At 43.0% G+C, this 19,472-nt stretch overlaps 1 long non-coding RNA gene across 3 annotated transcripts in view; it reads right to left on the reverse strand.

The window, feature by feature from the left end:
• Positions 1 to 16,956, reverse strand: part of LOC113913278 — a 68,827-nt gene extending 51,871 nt beyond the window's left edge. For 2 of the 3 annotated variants that reach the window (XR_004819618.1, XR_003517140.2), the window contains exons 1-2: positions 16,263 to 16,956; positions 5,841 to 5,901 (exon numbers count right to left, since the gene is read on the reverse strand). This is a non-coding gene — a long non-coding RNA (uncharacterized LOC113913278). Of the gene's footprint in view, positions 1 to 451; positions 714 to 5,840; positions 5,902 to 16,262 lie in introns of those variants that run through there. The other variant, XR_003517141.2, reaches the window with a different exon arrangement.
• Between the last annotated feature and the right edge of the window lie 2,516 nt (positions 16,957 to 19,472).

Raw genomic sequence — 19,472 nt, forward strand, 5'->3', positions numbered from 1 at the left:
ATAGGAGTCCGGCACTTCTTCAAAAAATGGACAGAAATACACAAGCTCTGACATTTTGTAGGAAAGCAAGCTTGTAAGGGGGTAAAAGGATATCCACTGACCCCTGCCCGGCTTGGGAGAAGGAAAAAGTCTCCCCTTCCCCAACGCACTGGCAGAGGACATCCTAGGACATCCAAGCCACCAGGCAGCGGCCAGACGGCCCTGAACACAGAAGGTCAGACAGGAGGGTCATGGGCAGATGCTCTGCGTGCAGTGAGCGTGAGCAGCGGCCCTCGCTGGAACACGTGCTGGCTGGCTCTCGTTCACCATCAGGGTGAACCAGAGTTCTCGTCTGCTAACCAGGCTTAGACATTGATCACCAAAGATCGTTCTTCCTGATGAGCCTCTTTCCTCCTCCTGGGTTCATAAATCACTTTTAATGACCAGCCCACAAGTCCTCCTTTGGACTCACTTCTTTTACGTGGCTTTTGGTTAAAAGGAAAGCCGAGCGCACTTCAGAGCGCAGTTTGAGTTTTTCCCTTAACATTTCCATGACTTTGTCGTTGTTATTCCTCTAATGTGGGGGCCGGGTTGGCCAGAGGCACCAACTCCACTCACACACAGCTGACAATATCAGCACATCTCCGTGACACAGCAGGCTTTTAGACGGTGATGTTTCATATTTTACTGCAGTTGCCTTTGGAAATGCTCAAAGCAACGACATCTGTTTCCTTTCATTGGGATCGTTATGTTCTTCCAACCAAAAAAGGAGAGGATAGAGTTCATTAATTCAGCATAGTCATAATTACAATGTCCACATAAATTTTGTTGGGTTTGGGGATTTTAAATACTGAAGCATCCACCACCCTTGTCCCCTCCCGCTCTCTTAGTTAAGAAGTGAAGGTGACAATAAAACCGGTAAGCCTCAGGGCAAGACTCCAGAGGTCTTGCAACCACAAAGACTCACCACAGGCTTCGGAGGGGAAGGTGACATTCCCAGTCTGCCCCTGGAGCCCGGCAAAGACCCTGGGAATGCACAGGGAGGCGATCACTCTGCGTGCGGTTGGTCAAATCGCCATGGACAGAGGAGGATTTAGACGGCCCCACATTTTATTCCTTGAAGAAGGTAAAAGTCTGCCACAGATAAGCAGGGGCAGGAGATGGGAGTGGAAGGAGTCGGGGCCAAGACATGAAAATCCACATGCATTAAGACGTTTGGACTTCTTCCTAAATGCGTGGAATCCACTGGAAGTTTTCATCAGAGGAGTGACTTGATAACGTGCATTTTTAAAAGATCGCTCTAGCTACAGTTTGGAGAACAGATGGAAAAATAGCAATACTTAACATAGAGCCACCCAGAAGGCAGACACCATGACCTGTGTGAGAGCTGAAGGTGGCCCGGATGTGGGGGCCACCGTGGGTGAGGGGAGACAGGCACAAACTCAAGAAGTATTTGGGACATAGAATTCATACAGTGTGGTGATTGATTGGATGGTGGGGAGTCAAGAAAGATGTAGAAGTCAAGGGTGAGTCCCGGGGCTCTGGCTCGAGCCACTGGGTGGACAGCAGTCCCCCTCACTTGAGACAGGAAGCAGTCAAGGAGGCGTGGGTTATGGATGAAGGATAAAGGGCTCCATTTTGGACATGCTGAGTTTGAGGTATCCATACACACCCTCGTGGAAATGAGCACTGGGGTGGATTGTGCACACCAGGAGCTCAGCACCAACAACTACACTAGACATTTAGATCTGAGTTGTCGGAGGACACTGGTAACTCTTCAAACCATGGGAGGAGACAATCAATCTGCACAGCATGTTGGACGGGAAGAGAGGAGAAACCAGGACATAACCCAAAAAAAGCTCAACATAAAGGGGAGAGCTAAGGAAGGCAGCTGCCAAGGAGACTGATGGGAGGAAAAACCAGAAGAAGGTCCCCCGTGTCATAAAAGCTGAGGAAGTGTTTCAGGAAAGGCGGAGATGACCAGCCGTGTCATCGGTTCCATAGCCACAAGATGGTCATCGGTGGCCTTGCTGAGAGCTATGCTGGTGACAACAGAATCTGGAATGAATGAGAGGCCAGGAGAGCCGACGAGCTCTCAAGAAGTTTGGCCATAAAGAGAAGGAGCCAGCAGCTGCAGGAGGCGGTGTAAGAATGTAGGTCAGGAGGTAGTTTTGTTGAACTTATAAAGGAGACCTGAGCATGTGTGAATGCCAGCAGGAAGGAGCCCGTAGTAGGAGCTGGAAGACATAGGTGGGGAGGAATAATCCATCACAGAGAGAAGTCCTTGTGGGGATGAGAGGGGAGAGGAGCTGCCCCACCTCCACAGCAGCAGGCCCTGAGGAGAACAGGAGAAGAAGGAAGATTATAGATTTGGTAGCAGAAAGTTCTCTCCTGCAGTTTCTGTTTCTTCTGGGAATGAGAAGGGAGGAAGGGGGATCAGAAATTCGGGAACAGTTAGAGATGTTAACATAACTGAAAGGGGGCAATTCCTATAGCCCCCGGCCAGGGTGGAAGAAGGTGGGCCTCATGGCCTCCGGCCTGCAGTGTTCTGAGAGCCAGACCCTGGTTACGCTCCCTTACAGACTTGGTACACTTCATTCATCCCATCATCTACTCTCTAGTGACATATACGTATGAGGGTCCTACTGAGAACCAGACCAATTCAGAGCCACCAGGCAAGCAGTAATGACTGCATAAAGCAGTGCAGTGCCATGGCATGGCCTCCCACCAAACCTCCCCAGATTCCCTTCAGCTGTATGCTCGGCTTTCCCCTGAGCATCTCCAGGGTTGTCCTTCAGTAAGAAACTCAAAACCTTTTTTTTTAATATGCTTAGTTGGGCTTTGATTATGTATTTCTCCAAACAGATCAGATTGGTGGATATTCCAGATTTTGAAGAAGCTGAAGAACAATGGGCTGATTGACTTTTTATTGCATAAGCTTTCAGAATCTTTGTGGAATTCGAGGTCTGTGAATTTAGCAGACCTGAAATGAGGCTGACCTTATGGTGACCTCCCAGCTCACCTTCCCTGGAGCTGAGTGAACGCTTTAGAATGAATGACCTTCTGTTTGCATGGGTCAAGTCACCTTGCAGGGCAGCCTCCTCTGCACAGTACCCTGGAATGGATTCCATTCTGAAGGAAAAGACATGACCTTGAAGTGAAATGAAGCAGCTGACTGAAATGAGTCCTGAAATGTAAGTAACCCAGCAAGCTCAGGTGGGCTGGGACAGCTGTGTCAGCTCAGGGAGGACGGACATGGTGGATTTGTTGGGAACTGGCTCAGAACATCACCACGGAGAGATATGTAACCACCAACGATCTCATGCTTGTATCATTAAGCCAAGCTACAAACCACCCTGTGCCTCAGTTTCCTCATTTGTCAAATCAGGATTAAAAAAACAGAATACCTACCCCATGGTGTTGTTGTACAGATTAAATGAGTTACTATTTCCATGAAATGTTTAGAATAGTGCATGGTACTTTGTATGCTAAATAAGTTGTATTCTTTTTTTTTTCTGTCACAAAAAGAAAGTTGGCCAAAGAGACAGGGGATGGTGACATGGAGGAACTACCCTCGCTTCTCCACTTGGAGGGTGACTTATGGGGATTGGAAGAAGTGACCAACCACCTCGTTCACTCGCGTCAGGAACTCCATGTCAGGGCCCATGTTGCTGCCTTTCCAAATCCCAACACTGTCCTCCACCCCAAGCAGACAGCTCAGGGGGCCTCCAGCACTTCAGTGCGAGTTTTTCTGACAGAAAAGCTGAGGTAACAGGTGTGCCCTAGACACTTGGGAAGAGATTACTGAAATCAAGGGGAAGTGGTATAAAGGTGACTTTCCAAACCAAAATGGGGGAAAGCAGTTGAAAAGACAACACAGGAAGCCTGAAATCAAGGCTACTCCCCAAGTCGAAGGTCTGTAAGTCCCCTCCTCCCCCCGCCCAGGGGAAGAGTCCCCGGTCAGCTCTGCCTCACTCTCCCCAGAGGAGAGGCCAATGCTCCCCCTCACCCCACAACTGCTCTGGCTTCAAAAGGCCTGTAAATTAATTCAGGGTGTTACAAAATCACAAACTCCCATTTAAAAGCCATGTTTAAGGAATACAGAGAAACCTCACAATGAGTGCGCAGACGTGGGAAGGCCCCGGACTGACTGCCAGGGACAATTTCCCCTTTTCACCCTCCTGTGCCTCCAACCCTGACTGCAATCTGTTTCCTAACTGCCTGGGGACAGTTGGTGGGTCGGGTTGCATTTCCTTGACCAGCCTACCAAGGGTCATTGGCTACAGTATTTTGATTGATATTTTGAACCTTCAAAGAGAACAAGACGCTCTGTGGTGTTTGCGCATTCTCTGATCGCAGGGTTTAGAAATCTGTTCTGCGTTTCTGGCACGTCAGACCCTGACTATTGTGCTGAGATGCAATAGCAAGAGACCCATAAAGGAAGCCATTTTATATTACTACACATATCTGGGGCGAGGGCAAAAGGGCAAATCAGGCTCTCATCGAGTTAAATCAGCAGCCAGAATCTGGGGCAGGCAGGAAGAGAGCGTTGTTGACAAGACAAGCGCTCTGCAGGCTGGGAGCGCCGGCGTCCGGGGAGGGCTGGGTCTCTACTGCTACTGCGGGTTCCAGACTCGCTTTCCTGCCAATTAGGAGGACAAGAAAGTTTCTAAGAAGTAATTTCTTCAGAATTGTGATGAGCTTTCACCTTGACTATTCTCAACAACTTACATGCAGAAAAAACCACATTGATGGGTAGGTGTTGTGGGGACGCTGTTACTTATCGTGGGCGAGTGGGCTTCAAGACCACACACTTCAAAGCAGCCCTGTCCCTGGGGAATAGAGCCCAGGGTCGTCTCCCCCCGGGAGGTTAAGGCCCCTCTGTGGCCAAGGCCAGGGAATGAGGCGAGGAAAGCAGACTGGCCACGGGAGGAGGCCAAGTCACGCCTGGCAAAAGGTGGCGAAGGAAGGAGCCGGCGTGCTTTTCATGCCCGGGAACGGTGTCCACGAGAACAAAAGTCCTGTGTTTGCACTCCAGGGTTTTGTTTGCTCGGAGACAGAACCCAAGTGGCCCCTGGCAATGTGTCTGTCTGCGCTCCTGCAGCTCTAAATGCCCTGCACACTCAGAGACAAACAGTGGGCACCCGGGTTGTAAAGATCGGGAATGGGGGTGAAAGGCGGGGGGTTTCCTCCCTGTGTTTAATAAGCTGTATGGTATATAAAAAGTGGCAGAAATAACACAACAGTAGCTTGATGTCATTAACTAAGTCAACAAAATGACAGTGGCAGTAGTCTGGACAATTCTAGACAGAACATTCCCATGCTGGCATCCTTCTGATACAAAACACGCTTGGCCAAAACGCGAGCCAGTCCCGTGTGGTGGAGGGAGCTCGCGTCGGGCTCCTAGGGGCGCTGGCTTGTCCCTGAAGTCACTCCTCGGGCAGGGCTCCAGCCTGGTGGTGACACGACACACACCTGGCCATCAGCACAGCGCCCACATCTCACTGGCCCACCTCATCCCAGTTCCGGGGGCAGGGGGGCTGAGTTCCTAAAGAGCAAACTCAGGAGATAAATCTTGTCCAAGAAATGGAGCCACAAGTCTGTAGTTAGAGCCCGAGGTGATGAAGAAGGTCCACTGAAATCCTGCTGGGCTCACAAGTGGCAGGGTGCCCTGGCGCAGGCACAGGACTGGAGGGGAGAAGACCTGGCCAGGCCTCGGGCTGCTCTTAACAAAGTGGGGGTGGCAGCGATGGGAGGCAGCTTGGCTCCCGTGGCCTTGGCCACAGGTGATGACACAAGGGGAAGGCACAGACACTGGAAACGAGCACAGCACACGGAAAGAGCTCCGTTTTCTTACCCACCTGCACACAAGTCCTCATCTGCTTGTTCTGCCCAAGTACAGGTTTTGTAAGAAAAAGGAACCTGAGACAAGGCATGAGTTTTGGGATCATTATAAGTGTATTTTATAATTTCTGTAAATAATTATAGATATAAATATAGTTATTATTTATATGTGATGTATCAATATACATCTAATTTTATAAATAAAATCAATAAATAAAAATGCATTATAAATTATAAAATATTTTATAAAATATAAACTTTACAATGCATATAGTTGTATGTGAATATAAATAATATAATCATAAATTATATATTATAATAAATATATTTTATACATTTGTAAGTATATAGTCACATGTTACAATACAGAACATTATATAAAGTCATGGTTATATTATATAATTTAATTATTTATTAATTTATTATGATTTAATTATATGATTATAATTTAATTATGTATTTATATAATTATATATTATATAATATATATTTGATTACACATTATATTGATTATATAATTTAATGACATTATAATATGAATATATGGAGTATATTATAAATATAAATGGACATATCTAACATAATTCATACACACACACCCTGCACAAATATTTGTGTCAGGCAATGTGCTGAGCACTCACACTCCCCATGATGTATCATTATCCCCAATGTATAGATGAGAAAACTGAGGCAGGAGATTCAGAAACTTGCTCCAAATCACCCGACTCTTTGCTGAGCCGCTTGCAGTGGAATGGCAGAGACAGGCCTTGGTGGCAGCCCTCGCTGCCCCAGCTCCTGAGCTGCCCACAACAGGTTTGACTGTGAGTGGGGAGTGATCCTCCCCTAGTCCCATCCCGAGGTCCCGCAACACTCTCACAGCCTCTTCCCTGGTCCTCCCACTCCACAGTGGGTGGGATTGTTGCCCTCTGTTGACAGGAGTTGGTTTTGCACACTCACCACAGTATGCCCTCCGAGGGACCCCGAATCCCCATTGTGAACAACTTGTACCAAACTGTCTCCCACCTCCTTGCGCTTCCCCAGGCTAACCGCCCTGCCGCCAATGCCCTCGCTCCTTCCTTCCCCTACCCACTGCTCCCTTCAGGCCAGGCTCAATCTCCCCCTTCCGTGAAGCCTTACGAAGTAGCAACAGCCCCCACAGACCTTCCTTCCAGAACCCCTGCTGTCCTCAGCCCAGCCTTGCACAGCTTGGTTCCCCCTGACAACTATGCTCTCCCTGAAGATTCACTTTGCTGCTCTCAGACAGTCCATTCCTTGAAGGCCATGACTGCATCATATACAATTGCTGTTGTCTCAGGCTCTCAACCTGGTTTAGACAAAGCTCAGCAGATTACATTGACTTGATTTAATTGATTGACGGGCTTTAATTAAGCCGCAGTACCACCATAAAAAATGAAAAACTGTGGCATTTTGATAAATGACACCAAGAAGGCTGCTTATTTGGGACCTCAGAAGTTTCATAAACTTCAACATATGCTTCTTTTGTAGGGAAAAAACCTAATTAGTTTTCTTGTAAAAGCATCTGGGTGTACATTCAGGGGGCTTCTCGGGGGAGCACTGGCAGGCCTAAGAAGAGGTGGGCTCGTGTACCAGCATCATTTAGCCAGTGACAGCAGTGAACCGAGCCTCCGGGACAGGAGCAGGTGCACTGCCTTGACGTCCCACCGCGCATGTCCCTTCCACAGCTCCAGGAGCGCAGGACCAGCATGCTTCCGTATTTGTGCTCCGGTCGTTTATAACCGTTGAGCTCCTAAGACTATGCAGCCGGTCATGGCCTAGAAAACCATGCCATAGAGGGCAGCTTGAACTCTCAATTTCCTTGCTCTCTCAATATTAATTAAACAGAGTCCTTTATGCTTATTTGAAATACTAGAGCAACAAAAGCAAAAATAAACACAGCAAAGTAAACCGTCAAGAAAATGAAAGGGCAAGCTACAGAAGAAAGTATTTGCAAATCATGTATGTGATAAGGGGCTAATATCTAAAATCTAAAATCTGTAATCTAAAATATATAAGGAGGGGCACCTGGGTGGCTCAGTAGGTTGAGAGTCCAAGTCTTGGTTTCAGCTCAGGCCGTGATCTCACGGTGGAGGGATCGAGCCCCGCGTGGGGTTCTGAGCTTAGTGCCGAGTCTGCTTCAGATTCTGTCTCCCTCTCCCTCCCCCTCTGTCCCTCCTCCCACTAGTGCTCTCTCTCTCTCTCTAAAATTGATAAATAGATAAAATCTTAAAAAATAAAATAAAATCTATAAGGAACTCATACAACTCAAGAGAAAAAAAATCAATTAAAAGTAGACAGTTTCCCAAAGAAGACATACAAATGGCCAACAGGTACATGAAAAAGTACTCATCATCACCCATCATCAGGGAAATGCAAATCAACATCACAATGACATATCACCTCACACCGGGAAGAATGGCGGGCATCTCCCGTCATGGCTCTGCCCTGATCAGCTGTGTGAAATTGGGAAAGTCATTCAACCCCTTCCAATCATCTGACCACTAGGAAACCAGAGTGCCTAACTCACAGATTGCTGCAAGGATTAAATGTGAAAATTCATGTAAAGACCTTAGATAAATTCCAGATAAAGACCCAGATGTGAACAAAATCTTTAGAAAAAAACAGAATAATATTTTTACACCTTAGAATAATGAGACGATTTCTTAAATAAAACTCACAAGGAAAAACATGATAAATTTGACATCATCAAACTTTAAAATGTTTGTCAAAAGACAAAGTCCAGTCTGAGGGGGAAAAAAATGACAACACTTATTAAGAGATGAAGTATTTGTATGTATTGAAAACATAGAGAAACTCTGTTCAAGGAAAACATCAACTCAGTAGAAAAATTCCATATGTGTATGAAAAAGTTCTCAATCTCATAATAATCAGAATTATTCAAATGAAAACAATGAGCTACTGTTCTACACCCTCCGATGGACAAAAACCCTAAGTCTGCCCTGCATCACAGCTCTGAGGACCCACCATGGCCTCCTCAAGCTCATCGGAGAAAAGTCCATGGGGCCAGCAGATGTGCTCACCAGACCCTAGGCCCCCACCTTGGGGTGACCAGAGCCCTACCCTACCCAAAGAAGTCTGCCTCTAGGGCCTGCACAGGGCTCTTCCCTGGGACTGTCCTCCTGCAAAGGGACCACACATCCCTAGGCCTCACGTACCCTAGGGGTGTGGGCAGGCATGCAAGGCCTTTGGCAGTACAGGATGGAGCTGGGGGTTGGAGAAGGGGATAGGAAGAGGCAAAGGACACCCTCAATCCTCCATGCTGTCACGTCATAACAAAGAACGCCAAGGAGTCTGAAAATTCTAAGTTCAAACCTCGTTCTCCAAGTCAATATGAAGCCATATCCACCAGAGGAAGAATAGATGTTCAAGTTTTACTTAGATGCTTAATATCTTAACTCCTACCTTTTAAATAGGTAGATCTTTAGTATATGGGGATGTGTACTCTTGCCCTGGGCAGGCCTGATCTGACAGTAGTAGCAAGCACTGGCAAGAATGTAGACAAATGGGAACATAGTTAGACTGCTGTCAGGCATGGATGTTCTTGGAAAATAATCCAGCAATACCTAGTTCCTACCCTAACAACACCAAAAAACAGCTTATATTTCCTAGAAAATCTCTTGCAAAGATGATGCATTGCAAGTCACCTAGAATTACTGAGTGTCGGGCTCTGGGTTAAGTGTTTTATAAACTGCCACATTTAATCTTTCTAGCAACCCAGTGAAGTAATTATTAATGGAGACTTATTTTAAAGATGAGAAAACAGAGGTTTACAGAGGCTGGGCATGTTGTTCATGTTCACACAGAAAGTGCTAGATTTGACCCCAAGCCCACTGACCCCAAGACTTTGCCCTCACCCACTGTGCTGTCAGAATGGAAGAATCACTATGGAAAGATACAGAAATGAGCATAAGCATAAACATCTAAGAATGGAAGAAAATCAAGACTGCCTCACACAGAAAATTTCCATTGAAGAATAAAATTGTACAGATGGTGGTTGCGTGACTATGGAGAGCTTTTGAAAGCAGAGAGTGAAACTGGGATTTAATATCATAGAAAGAATGAGTGGCAATTTTCATGAAGGGAGTGACACATGGAAGCATTAAGTTAAATATTATGATATTAATTTTTAAATTAATTAAAATATTAATTTTTCAACAAATGCTTACTGAATTGAATTATATGCTGAGAGCTGAATTCAACATGCTTTATCCATGAAAAAAAAATTGCACAACTTTAAATCTCTAACGTTTTAACGTTTTGAATTTTAAAAATTTGAACTTGCCATGAAAAAGTAGTGAGAGAAGTGTGAGAATTTCTGTCTTCTAGTTTAGGAGAACTGGCTGCAACTACATCACCACCCACTGTCATCGACCACACTACCTCCACCGATCCTCACTCACACCCCTCTCTGCCAGGTACCCCTGCCACCGGCAAGACTTCCCGAGAGGTGAGAGGTGAACAGTTTTCCCTCTGGAAGACTTACCAGGGCTGGGTCTTGAACTGCCCACTTGCACGAAGATTTAGCAATTCTATGGCCCTGGGGAAATCAAATACCAGCATCTCTTGCACTATCTACCTTCTCAGGCACCCTAGCCTAGAGCATATTCTTACAGCTGCTCCATACAATTCCTTACCTTGTTTCACTACTAACGTCACCCAATCCAGAGGGGAACACAGCACTATAACTGACTGATGAGTAGTACTTGCACTATGAGGGCTTTGTAGTAAAGCATGATTTCTGCCATCCGTGTGTAAAAATATATATGGCATCTTTATGGTTTCATTTCTTTTGTTGTTTTGGTGAGGTCTTTTTGTTTATAATTTTAAAACCTTTTATTTTTTCTTATTAGTGAACAACACATCATCAATACATTAGTAACACCTAAAACTACAAGGAAAAAAGAAAAATTCACTTAGAAGTCCACTATCCTGGGGCACCTGGGTGGCTCAGTCGTTAAGCGTCTGCCCTCAGCTCAGGTCATGATCCCAGGGTCCTAGGATCGAGCCCCGCATCGGGCTCCCTGCTCGGCAGGAAGCCTGCTTCTCCCTCTCCCACTCCCGCTGCTTATGTTCCCTGTCTCTCTCCCTGTCAAATAAATAAAATCTTAAAAAAAAAAAAGGTCCACTATCCTGAGAGAAACATCATTAACAATTTGGCAATCATTTCTTCATACAAACCTTTATGCATACATGTATGCACACCTATAACCACACACATGTAACTTTACCTAATTGGATTATATCCTACATAATGGTGTATGAAGGAAATCCTTTTTATATATCTCTGGATTTTGTTCGTTTATTGGTTTTTTGTGTGTTTTGTTTTGTTTGTCTTGTTTTTGTTCTTTTTCCCTCCTCCCTCCTTCCCATACCTGACACCATAATTTTTATTTTGTTGATTTATAATGCATTCTAATATATGGTCATTTGAAAAAACTGACATTCTTACGATACTAAATCTTCCCATTATGGGATATCTTTCCATTTGTTCATATTCTGTTCTTGTTCATACAAATACTGTATCTTTCTTGTTAAATTTACTCTTAATCATTTTATTGTGTAATTTTTACCGTTATTATGAATACCTCCCATTTCATCGTGATGTAAGGATTTTGCTATTGGGGATACATATATATATATATATATACACACACACACAAACACACACACACACACACACACATACATGTATACATATACATATATGACATATGATATATATGATATATATGATAAAGTAATTGACTTTTCTATGTTATCTTATTCATTCATCTTACCAAATTGTCTTATAAATCCCAATCATTTTTACTAGGGTTCCTTAGATTTGCTGGGTTTATTATTACGTTAACAGCAAAAAAAAAGAAAAATTCTTATTTTCCAGTATGTACACCAATTATTTTAATTTCACATTATATTGTATTAACTACACCCTCTAAAGTAGTATTCTTGAGTGGCAATGGTGGACAATCCTGCTTGTTCCTATTTGTAATTGAAATGGTTTAGGATTTTATTGTTTAGAATTTTATTTATAAGATATAAGTAGGCAAAAGTATTAGTCAAGATATCAGCAAACTATGATCCATGGGCCAAATTTGCCAACCATTTTTAAAAAGTTTTACTGAAACACAGCCATGCTTTTTCATTTGTGTATTACCTATGGTTGCTTTTTTGTTCAACAGAAGTGTGGAATAGTTGTGACAGAAACCATATGACCTGTATTATCTAAAATATTTACTCTCTGGTTTATTGCAGGAAAAGTTTTCCAACAACCTCAGTCAAGAGAGGTTATGCTTTGGTAGCAACAACTCCAAAGTCCCAGTAGGTTAACACATTTATTTCTCATTCCCATAAAGCCAGTTGTGGGTTTGGACAACCTCCAGGCATTCTGTTCTCTATGAACTGGCAAAAAGTAGGCTGTTTCAATCCTATTGTTCTCCCATTATAATGCAAAGCCTCTTGCATCACCACAGTGGAAGAAGAGAGCACAGTGTTGTCACACCCACCCTCCCAAGACAGAGCACAGTCTATAAACCAAAAGTAATCGTATGACTCCACTGAGTGAGCTGCAAGGAGACTGGGAACTAGAGCCTTCTATATGCCTGGAAGGAGACAGAAACCAGATATTGGTATGCATTATGAGTATCTACCAAATAGACGTTATTACATTTCAGTAATTTCTTTCCATTTCTATTAAAAAGTTTTTATTTGGTTGTTAAAATTTCAACATCTATTGATATGTTCTCTGAGTTTTCTCCATAGGAAACATAATGTAATAAATTCTGCTCATAAACTTTCTCTGAGGGAATCATTCATGTGTTGTTGCAATGAAATCTATTTAGTCAGAGTTCATTATTTTTTGACAAAGCTGAATTTTATATGTTAATATTTTTGCAGCTATATTCACAAGTGAGATTAAGTGGTTAATCTTTTATTTTCCCCTTTTGTACTATCTTTATCATATTTTATGTTAGGGCAGATCTCAATCCTGGTACTCATTAGAATCATTCAGGGAGCAGTTGCAAAATATTGATGTCCAAACCCAACTCCAGACCAACTGAGTCATAATCTGTGAGCGTGGAGTCCAAACAGCAGTAGTTTTTAAAACTCTCTGGTGATTCTAACTATGCAGAATGCACTAGGATTATATTGATTTGTATCCTCTTTGTAAGATGATAAAATCATTCTAGGGTTCAAATATTTAACCTTTTTTTATATACAATGTCTAGCATTAAACTTAGAACAACCAAACGTCCTAGAAAACAAGAAAACCAAAAAAAAAAAAAAAAAAAAAAGGGAATTTACCCTTTGGACTCCAGGTAATTGAGGCATAAGTCACAGAATTTAAAATAGTTATCCTTAATATGTGCCAGGAGATAAAAGAAAAAATTTTGAATTTTGTCAAAGAACTAGAAATTGCTTTAAAAAGGAAATACTAGAACTGAAAAATGCAGCCATCAAAATTAAGAACTCAGTATGTAGGTTCAACCACAGACTGACATAGCTGAAGAGAGAAATGGTAATGTAGAAGGCAGATCAGAGGAAAATATCCAAGAATAAAGCACAGGAAAACAAAAGACGTAAAACACTAAAGAGAGGATAAAATATATAGGATGTACAATAAGAAGTTTAACATACAAATAAATGAAACTCATTAGGGGAGAAGGAAGAATTTGGGTAGAGGCATATTTGAAGAGATAATTTCCAAACCTTCCAAAACAGATTAAAAAATATTAAGTCACAAAGTCAAGAAGTCTTTCAAACCCCAAACAGAATAAACAAACAACAGCAACAACCAAAAACACCCATCCCTCACCACATCACCATAAAACTGCTAAAAACCAAAGACAATGAGAAGGCCTTAGAGAAGTCTGAGGTATGGATAAATAGATAAATTCCCTTAAAGAGGCAATAAATAAACTGATGGCTGATTTCTTCTTACAGAAACAGTAGAAACTAAAGACAATGAAATGATATTTTTAAAGAACTGAAAGAAAATCACTATACACTTAGTAGCATATACTGAGCAAAAATATCCTTCAAGAACATAGGTGAAATAATGACATTTTCAGATAAATTTTTTAAAAGAAAAGGCTGTAGCAAAGGCAGGTAAGAAGCATCAGACTGATGAGGAACACTTTTCAACAACAACATCATGCAATGAGCAACAGACTCTGCTGGTGGGCAATTGCGTTTTCCAGTTTCTGTCACCTGCTTTCTGTCTGGAAGCAGAATGGATATCCTTGGCCAGTTGAGAGGGGTGGGGAGGATAACAGGAGAGAAGACCCACAGAGGAAGAGCCTGGGCTTCCTAAAAATATGGGGGCATGGCAGCAGAAGTGTTTTAATAGGAAAAATAAAGGAAGTATATTTGTATTCGTGGATTGTCATATATAAATTAGAAATACAGAAAATTTGGCCACAAGTCAGTTAAATAAATTAGCATTATTCTCCTCATGTACATGAAATCCAGGAGTAGGCCAATTGGCATTACTTCAGCAGCTCAAATGTCAGGGCTGACAGTCCTGTGATCCTCTCAGTCTTTGCATCATGGTCTCAAGATGACTCCTAGAGGTAAAGCCAACTAAAGTCACGTTTTATTCTGGAGGAAAAGGGAAAATAATAAAAGGAAAAAGTAGTGGAAGCCAAAATAAGGAAGTTAAACAACCCAGAAATTCCCAGCAGTCTTCCACTTACTTCTGATTATTCAGAACAGTATCACATAGCTCTCCACCCAACTATGAAAGAGGCCAAGAAATGTCATTTTTTAGCAGGGTTCTGTCAGTGAAACAGACAGAAAGAATGGATATTGGGTAGGCAAGTGGTAATGTGGCCACTCCAGCAAGACTAATTACACATGAAATCCATTATCCTAACTTTGTAAAACTTAATTGTAATGCCTTTTTGGATTTCCAAAATACCTTTATTCTGACAAGTAAACATCTTCTTAAAAGTTACATTTTATTCTCTAAAAGTCTGTACAGTGAGGTTTTTTTTTTTTTGGTTTGTTTGTTTGATCTGCACAGATGCTTCCAGGCTGAATTTGTGACACATTGTTTGGACACTGCAAAGATTGCTTTATTCTTTATGGTCCATAAAAAATGTTCTCTTAGAAGTCAAAGAACTTTATTAGAAATGGTATGTTAAGGAATAAACATAAAACTATTCTCCAAAAGTTAAAATCAGATTTTTTGAATTGAAAATGACCTGAGGCTTCATTCCTTCCCATTGAGGTAGGTCAAGGAAATGCATTTCTTCATTCTTAGGATAAACTATCTAATGATGCTAATGAACTCTACCTAGCCCCTCTCTCCCCTACACAACCTAATGAGAAGCAGACATTCCCAATGGCACCTCAGCCCTTGCCCTTGCTCTCTAATGCACACAGCCTTCAGCAGAACAACCACTTCTAGAGAATGCTGGTAATCCCCTTCTTCCTAGTAAACCATGCCAGGAGAAGGGAAAGAGGCCACTTTAATTACAGGAGGGAAACACTATCCTTCTCCTCCAGATGCTGGCCATAGGACCAGCTTTCCTTACCCAGAGACTTTCCAGCCTCTGTCCACCTTCCCAGGCATTATAGGGTGTGAGAACCCTTCTCTTTGGGAACAGATAACCAGTCTCCAATCCCAGTTCAGCCTCTGTGTAGGTTAAGCATCTGACAATTAATTTTTGATTATTAAGGCACCCACTTCAAAGACATCCATCTCAAATAAACACATCACCAGCTACACAACTAGATGAAGGCCTAGGCTGTCCCACCCATGAAGTTCCCCTTTCCAGAAGCCCTGGGAAACCTAGAAAACTGACCTAGAAAACTGACTGGTCACTTGAGTGATCCCACTTTCTCCTTCCAGTGCTTAAATTCCTGTTCTTCTTACATTTTAAATTTGCCAATAAGTAGTAAACCCAAGTAACCTTAGGCATCCCTTCCTTGACCCCAGTAAAGCCAGAACTTCAGCTCTACACTCTCTCCTTCTCTCTCTGAACCACGACCTTATTGTATGGCCCCAGGTGTACCATGTACCTTCCAGGACTTGTGATAATAAAATTTGTTTTATCCAAGTTCCCTGATGGTTGTTGCTTAGGTGCATCTTGAACACAGAGCCGGTCCGGCCATAATATTGGCTCTGGTTGAGGAAATGTCTATAGGATCTCACCACAAGTAGTATTGGCCCAAGCGAGGGCCCTAGGCATTCCTAGCCAATAGCATTACTATGGATAGGCTGAGACCAACACAAAACATTGTGCCATAGAGATATTTATAGCAATTCTCAAAGTCTCCATTTAAATAGCCTCCTTTAAAGCATGTTCCTCTGTAGATTCCATATTTATTGCCCTGGAACAAGAAAAGGCAAGTACTTGGCCCGTTATCAGGACAAAAGGCCTGGAAAACAGGCTTACCGAGTTCCAGCAGAGAGCGAGGTGAGAAGTGCAGCGCGGCAGTCTGTCCCGGGGCCCTCCAGGCCCCCCAGCCTCAGGCCGGCGGGTGCCTTGGGAGGCCCGGGGACAGGTCACGGGCTCTGACCCGCAGAGAGCCAGCGCCCTCGCCACAGCCGTCCACCGGCCAGGCGCAGACTGTGAAGCAGCCGCGAGGCTCTCCCCACCCCGACTCCCACCCCCACCTTGGCGCCGATGGCGGCGGCCTCTCGGAGCCCAGACCTCGCTGGCTGCCCACTCCCCTAGCCCAACTGTGTGGGCCCTGCACGCAACCCTCGCCCAGCCAGCGGGCACGCGGCGCCTTTGGACGTTGGGTGTGGCGGGGCAAGAAGAATGGCGGCCACTCGAATGCCACGGACGGCCGTTGGGGCCTCCGAGGGCCTGAGAAGGCGGATCTGCGTGGACGCAAGCTCAATCATCCTTGGGCCTTGGAGCCCCACAGATCGGCTCTGGAATGACCTATCCGTCCCCATTGGATGAAACTCACCTTCTACGGAGAACAGTGGACAGAGGCCCAAACGGGCCCGGAAGATGGAGTTGGTGTAGTTAGTGTATTCTTGGTTATCAAAATACTCAAAGTTTGGGGACTTTGAAATGATAAATATTCATGGTGATAAAAAAGCATGATACATAACTGTACGATCTTAATTACATTAAAATGCTTACTTATGTAGATACACACATGGGACCTAGAAGTCAGACTGTAAACTGCTTGTGATTATGGATGACTTTGTTCTTTGCTTCTTGTGTTGTCCAGTTTCCTTTTATGCACATGTTAACTTTTAAAAAATAATTTTTTAAAAACCTAAAAAAAAAAAAAAAAAGAAAGAAAACAGGCTTACCTACTGGAAGTGTATTACAATTTTCTTTAGTTTATAAAGGACTAAGGTTGGAGAACTCAAATCAAGTCTCCTCATCATTACGACTAGACTAGGAGTTGGGGGTGGAAAAGAGGACACAAGTTCAGACTACACCTCAGAGCACAGGGCTCGGCAGTGAGGGAACAGAAGGCCAATGGGCTCTGAGACCCTCTGAAAGGCTACTTGAGAGACCCAGGACAACTTGGGATAGCCCAACAGTCAGAGAGCAGGGCCTTCTCAGATCATGGGAGCTGTGGTTCTGGCTGGAGCAGCATCTGTAGATGGTGGGCAGATTCTCTAGAGGAAAAAATGTGCAGAGCTGGGGAGAAGCCTAGTGTACAGGTTCTCCATGAAGGCGCAGACTGGGCCTGCCTACAGGTAACCAATACAGAGCAGCAGCTCCACCAAGGCCCCACCTATCAAGGCCCCAAAGTTCCCCAGGAACCAGGAACCCCTTACCCCACTGCCACCAAATCACCACACTCTCTCTCTCTATATATATATCAGAATAGAGCAGGTGACCAAAGAAGAAATAAAAAGTGAACAATTACTAAAAACAAAAACACAGCATTATAGAGACTTCCACAAGATGGTGATTTAGAAAGATCTTGAACTCAACTCCTCCCACGGACACACCAAATCTATAGTTACATGTGGATTATTTCCCTCTGAAAACCAGATGAACTGCTTCCTCACAACACAGGATAAAAAGACCACATCAAGATGGGTCTTGGCACACACTCAACAATGGGGACATATCAAGAATAAATCAGGCAATTTAGACAATTTCACAAAGGCTCAAGAGATAACCAAGAGCTAGGGCTAGGTTGAACAAGAAGTTTCATGACCTACACAAGACCACTCCTTCAAGACTGAGACAGGCAGCTGTTTTGCCTAATAAATACAAACACAGAGAATCAAGCAAAATGAGGAAACAAAGAAATATGTTCCAAATGAAAAGAAAAAATAAGATAAAACCTCAAAGAAAGACTTTAATGATATGAAAATAAGTAACCTACCTGATAAAGAATTCAAAGTAATGATAAAGATCCTTACCAAACTCAGGAGAAACAGCCAGAAAACAGTTAACAAGATGGCAATACATACATACTTATCAATAATTAGTTTAAATGTAAATGTAAACTCTCCAACCAAAAGACATAATGTGGCTGAATAGATTAAAAAAAAAAAAAAGACACCTATATAATGCCCACAGGACATTCACTTCAGAGATAAGGATACACACACTGAAAGTGAAGGGACAGAGTAAGACATTCCATGCAAATGGAAACCCAAAGAAAACTTGCGTAGCTATACTGATATCACACAAAATAGACTTGAAAACAAAAGCTATCATAAAATCCAGCAAGAAGATAGAGGACATTTATAAATATATACATACCCGACATAGGTGCACCAAAATATATAAAGCAAATATTAACAGACCTAAAGGGAGAAATTGATAGCAATACAATAATAGTAGAGACTTTACCACCCAACTTACATCAACAAATAGGTCATTCAGATTGACTGACTTTCCTTATGGATTAATAAGAAACATCCTTAAACAATACATTAGACCAGATGGATTAAAAGATATATACAGAATATTTCATCCAAAAGCAGCAGAATTTACATTCTTTCCAAGTGCACAAGGAATATTCCCCAAGACAGATCACATGTGAGGCCACAAAACAAATCTCAAATTTAAGGAGATTGAAATTATGTCAAGCGTCTTTTCTGACCACAGAGGTAATGACACTATAAGTCAATTACAAGGAAAACACTGGAAAAAACTACAAATATTTGGATAGCGAACAACATATTGCTGGACAAACACTAGGTCATAGAAGAAATCACAGGATAAATAAAAATTATGCCTAGAGATAAAAAAAACAAAATAGAAATATAACATACCAGAATCTATGGGATGCAGCAAAAGTGGCTCTGGGAGTTCATAGCAGTACAGGCCTACTGCAAGAAACAAGAGAAATCTCAAATAAACAATTTACCTTTACACCTAAAGGAACTAGAAGAAGAGGACTAAATGAAGCTCAAAGTGAGAAGAAGGAAGGATATAATAAAGATCAGAGCAGAAATAAATGAAATAAGGGTGCCTGGGTGGCTCAGTCAGTTAAGCATCCAACTTTTGATTTCAGCTCAGGTCATGATCTCAGGGTCATGAAATCGAGCCCCGTGTTGGGCTCCATCCTGAGCATGGAGCCTACTTAAGATTCTCCCTCTCTCTCTGCCCCTCCCCCCACCACTCTCACACACTCTCTCTCTCTCAAAGATAGATGATAGATAGATAGAT

Source organism: Zalophus californianus, chromosome 14, assembly GCF_009762305.2.
Source record: "Zalophus californianus isolate mZalCal1 chromosome 14, mZalCal1.pri.v2, whole genome shotgun sequence".
NCBI classification, from domain to species: domain Eukaryota; kingdom Metazoa; phylum Chordata; class Mammalia; order Carnivora; family Otariidae; genus Zalophus; species Zalophus californianus.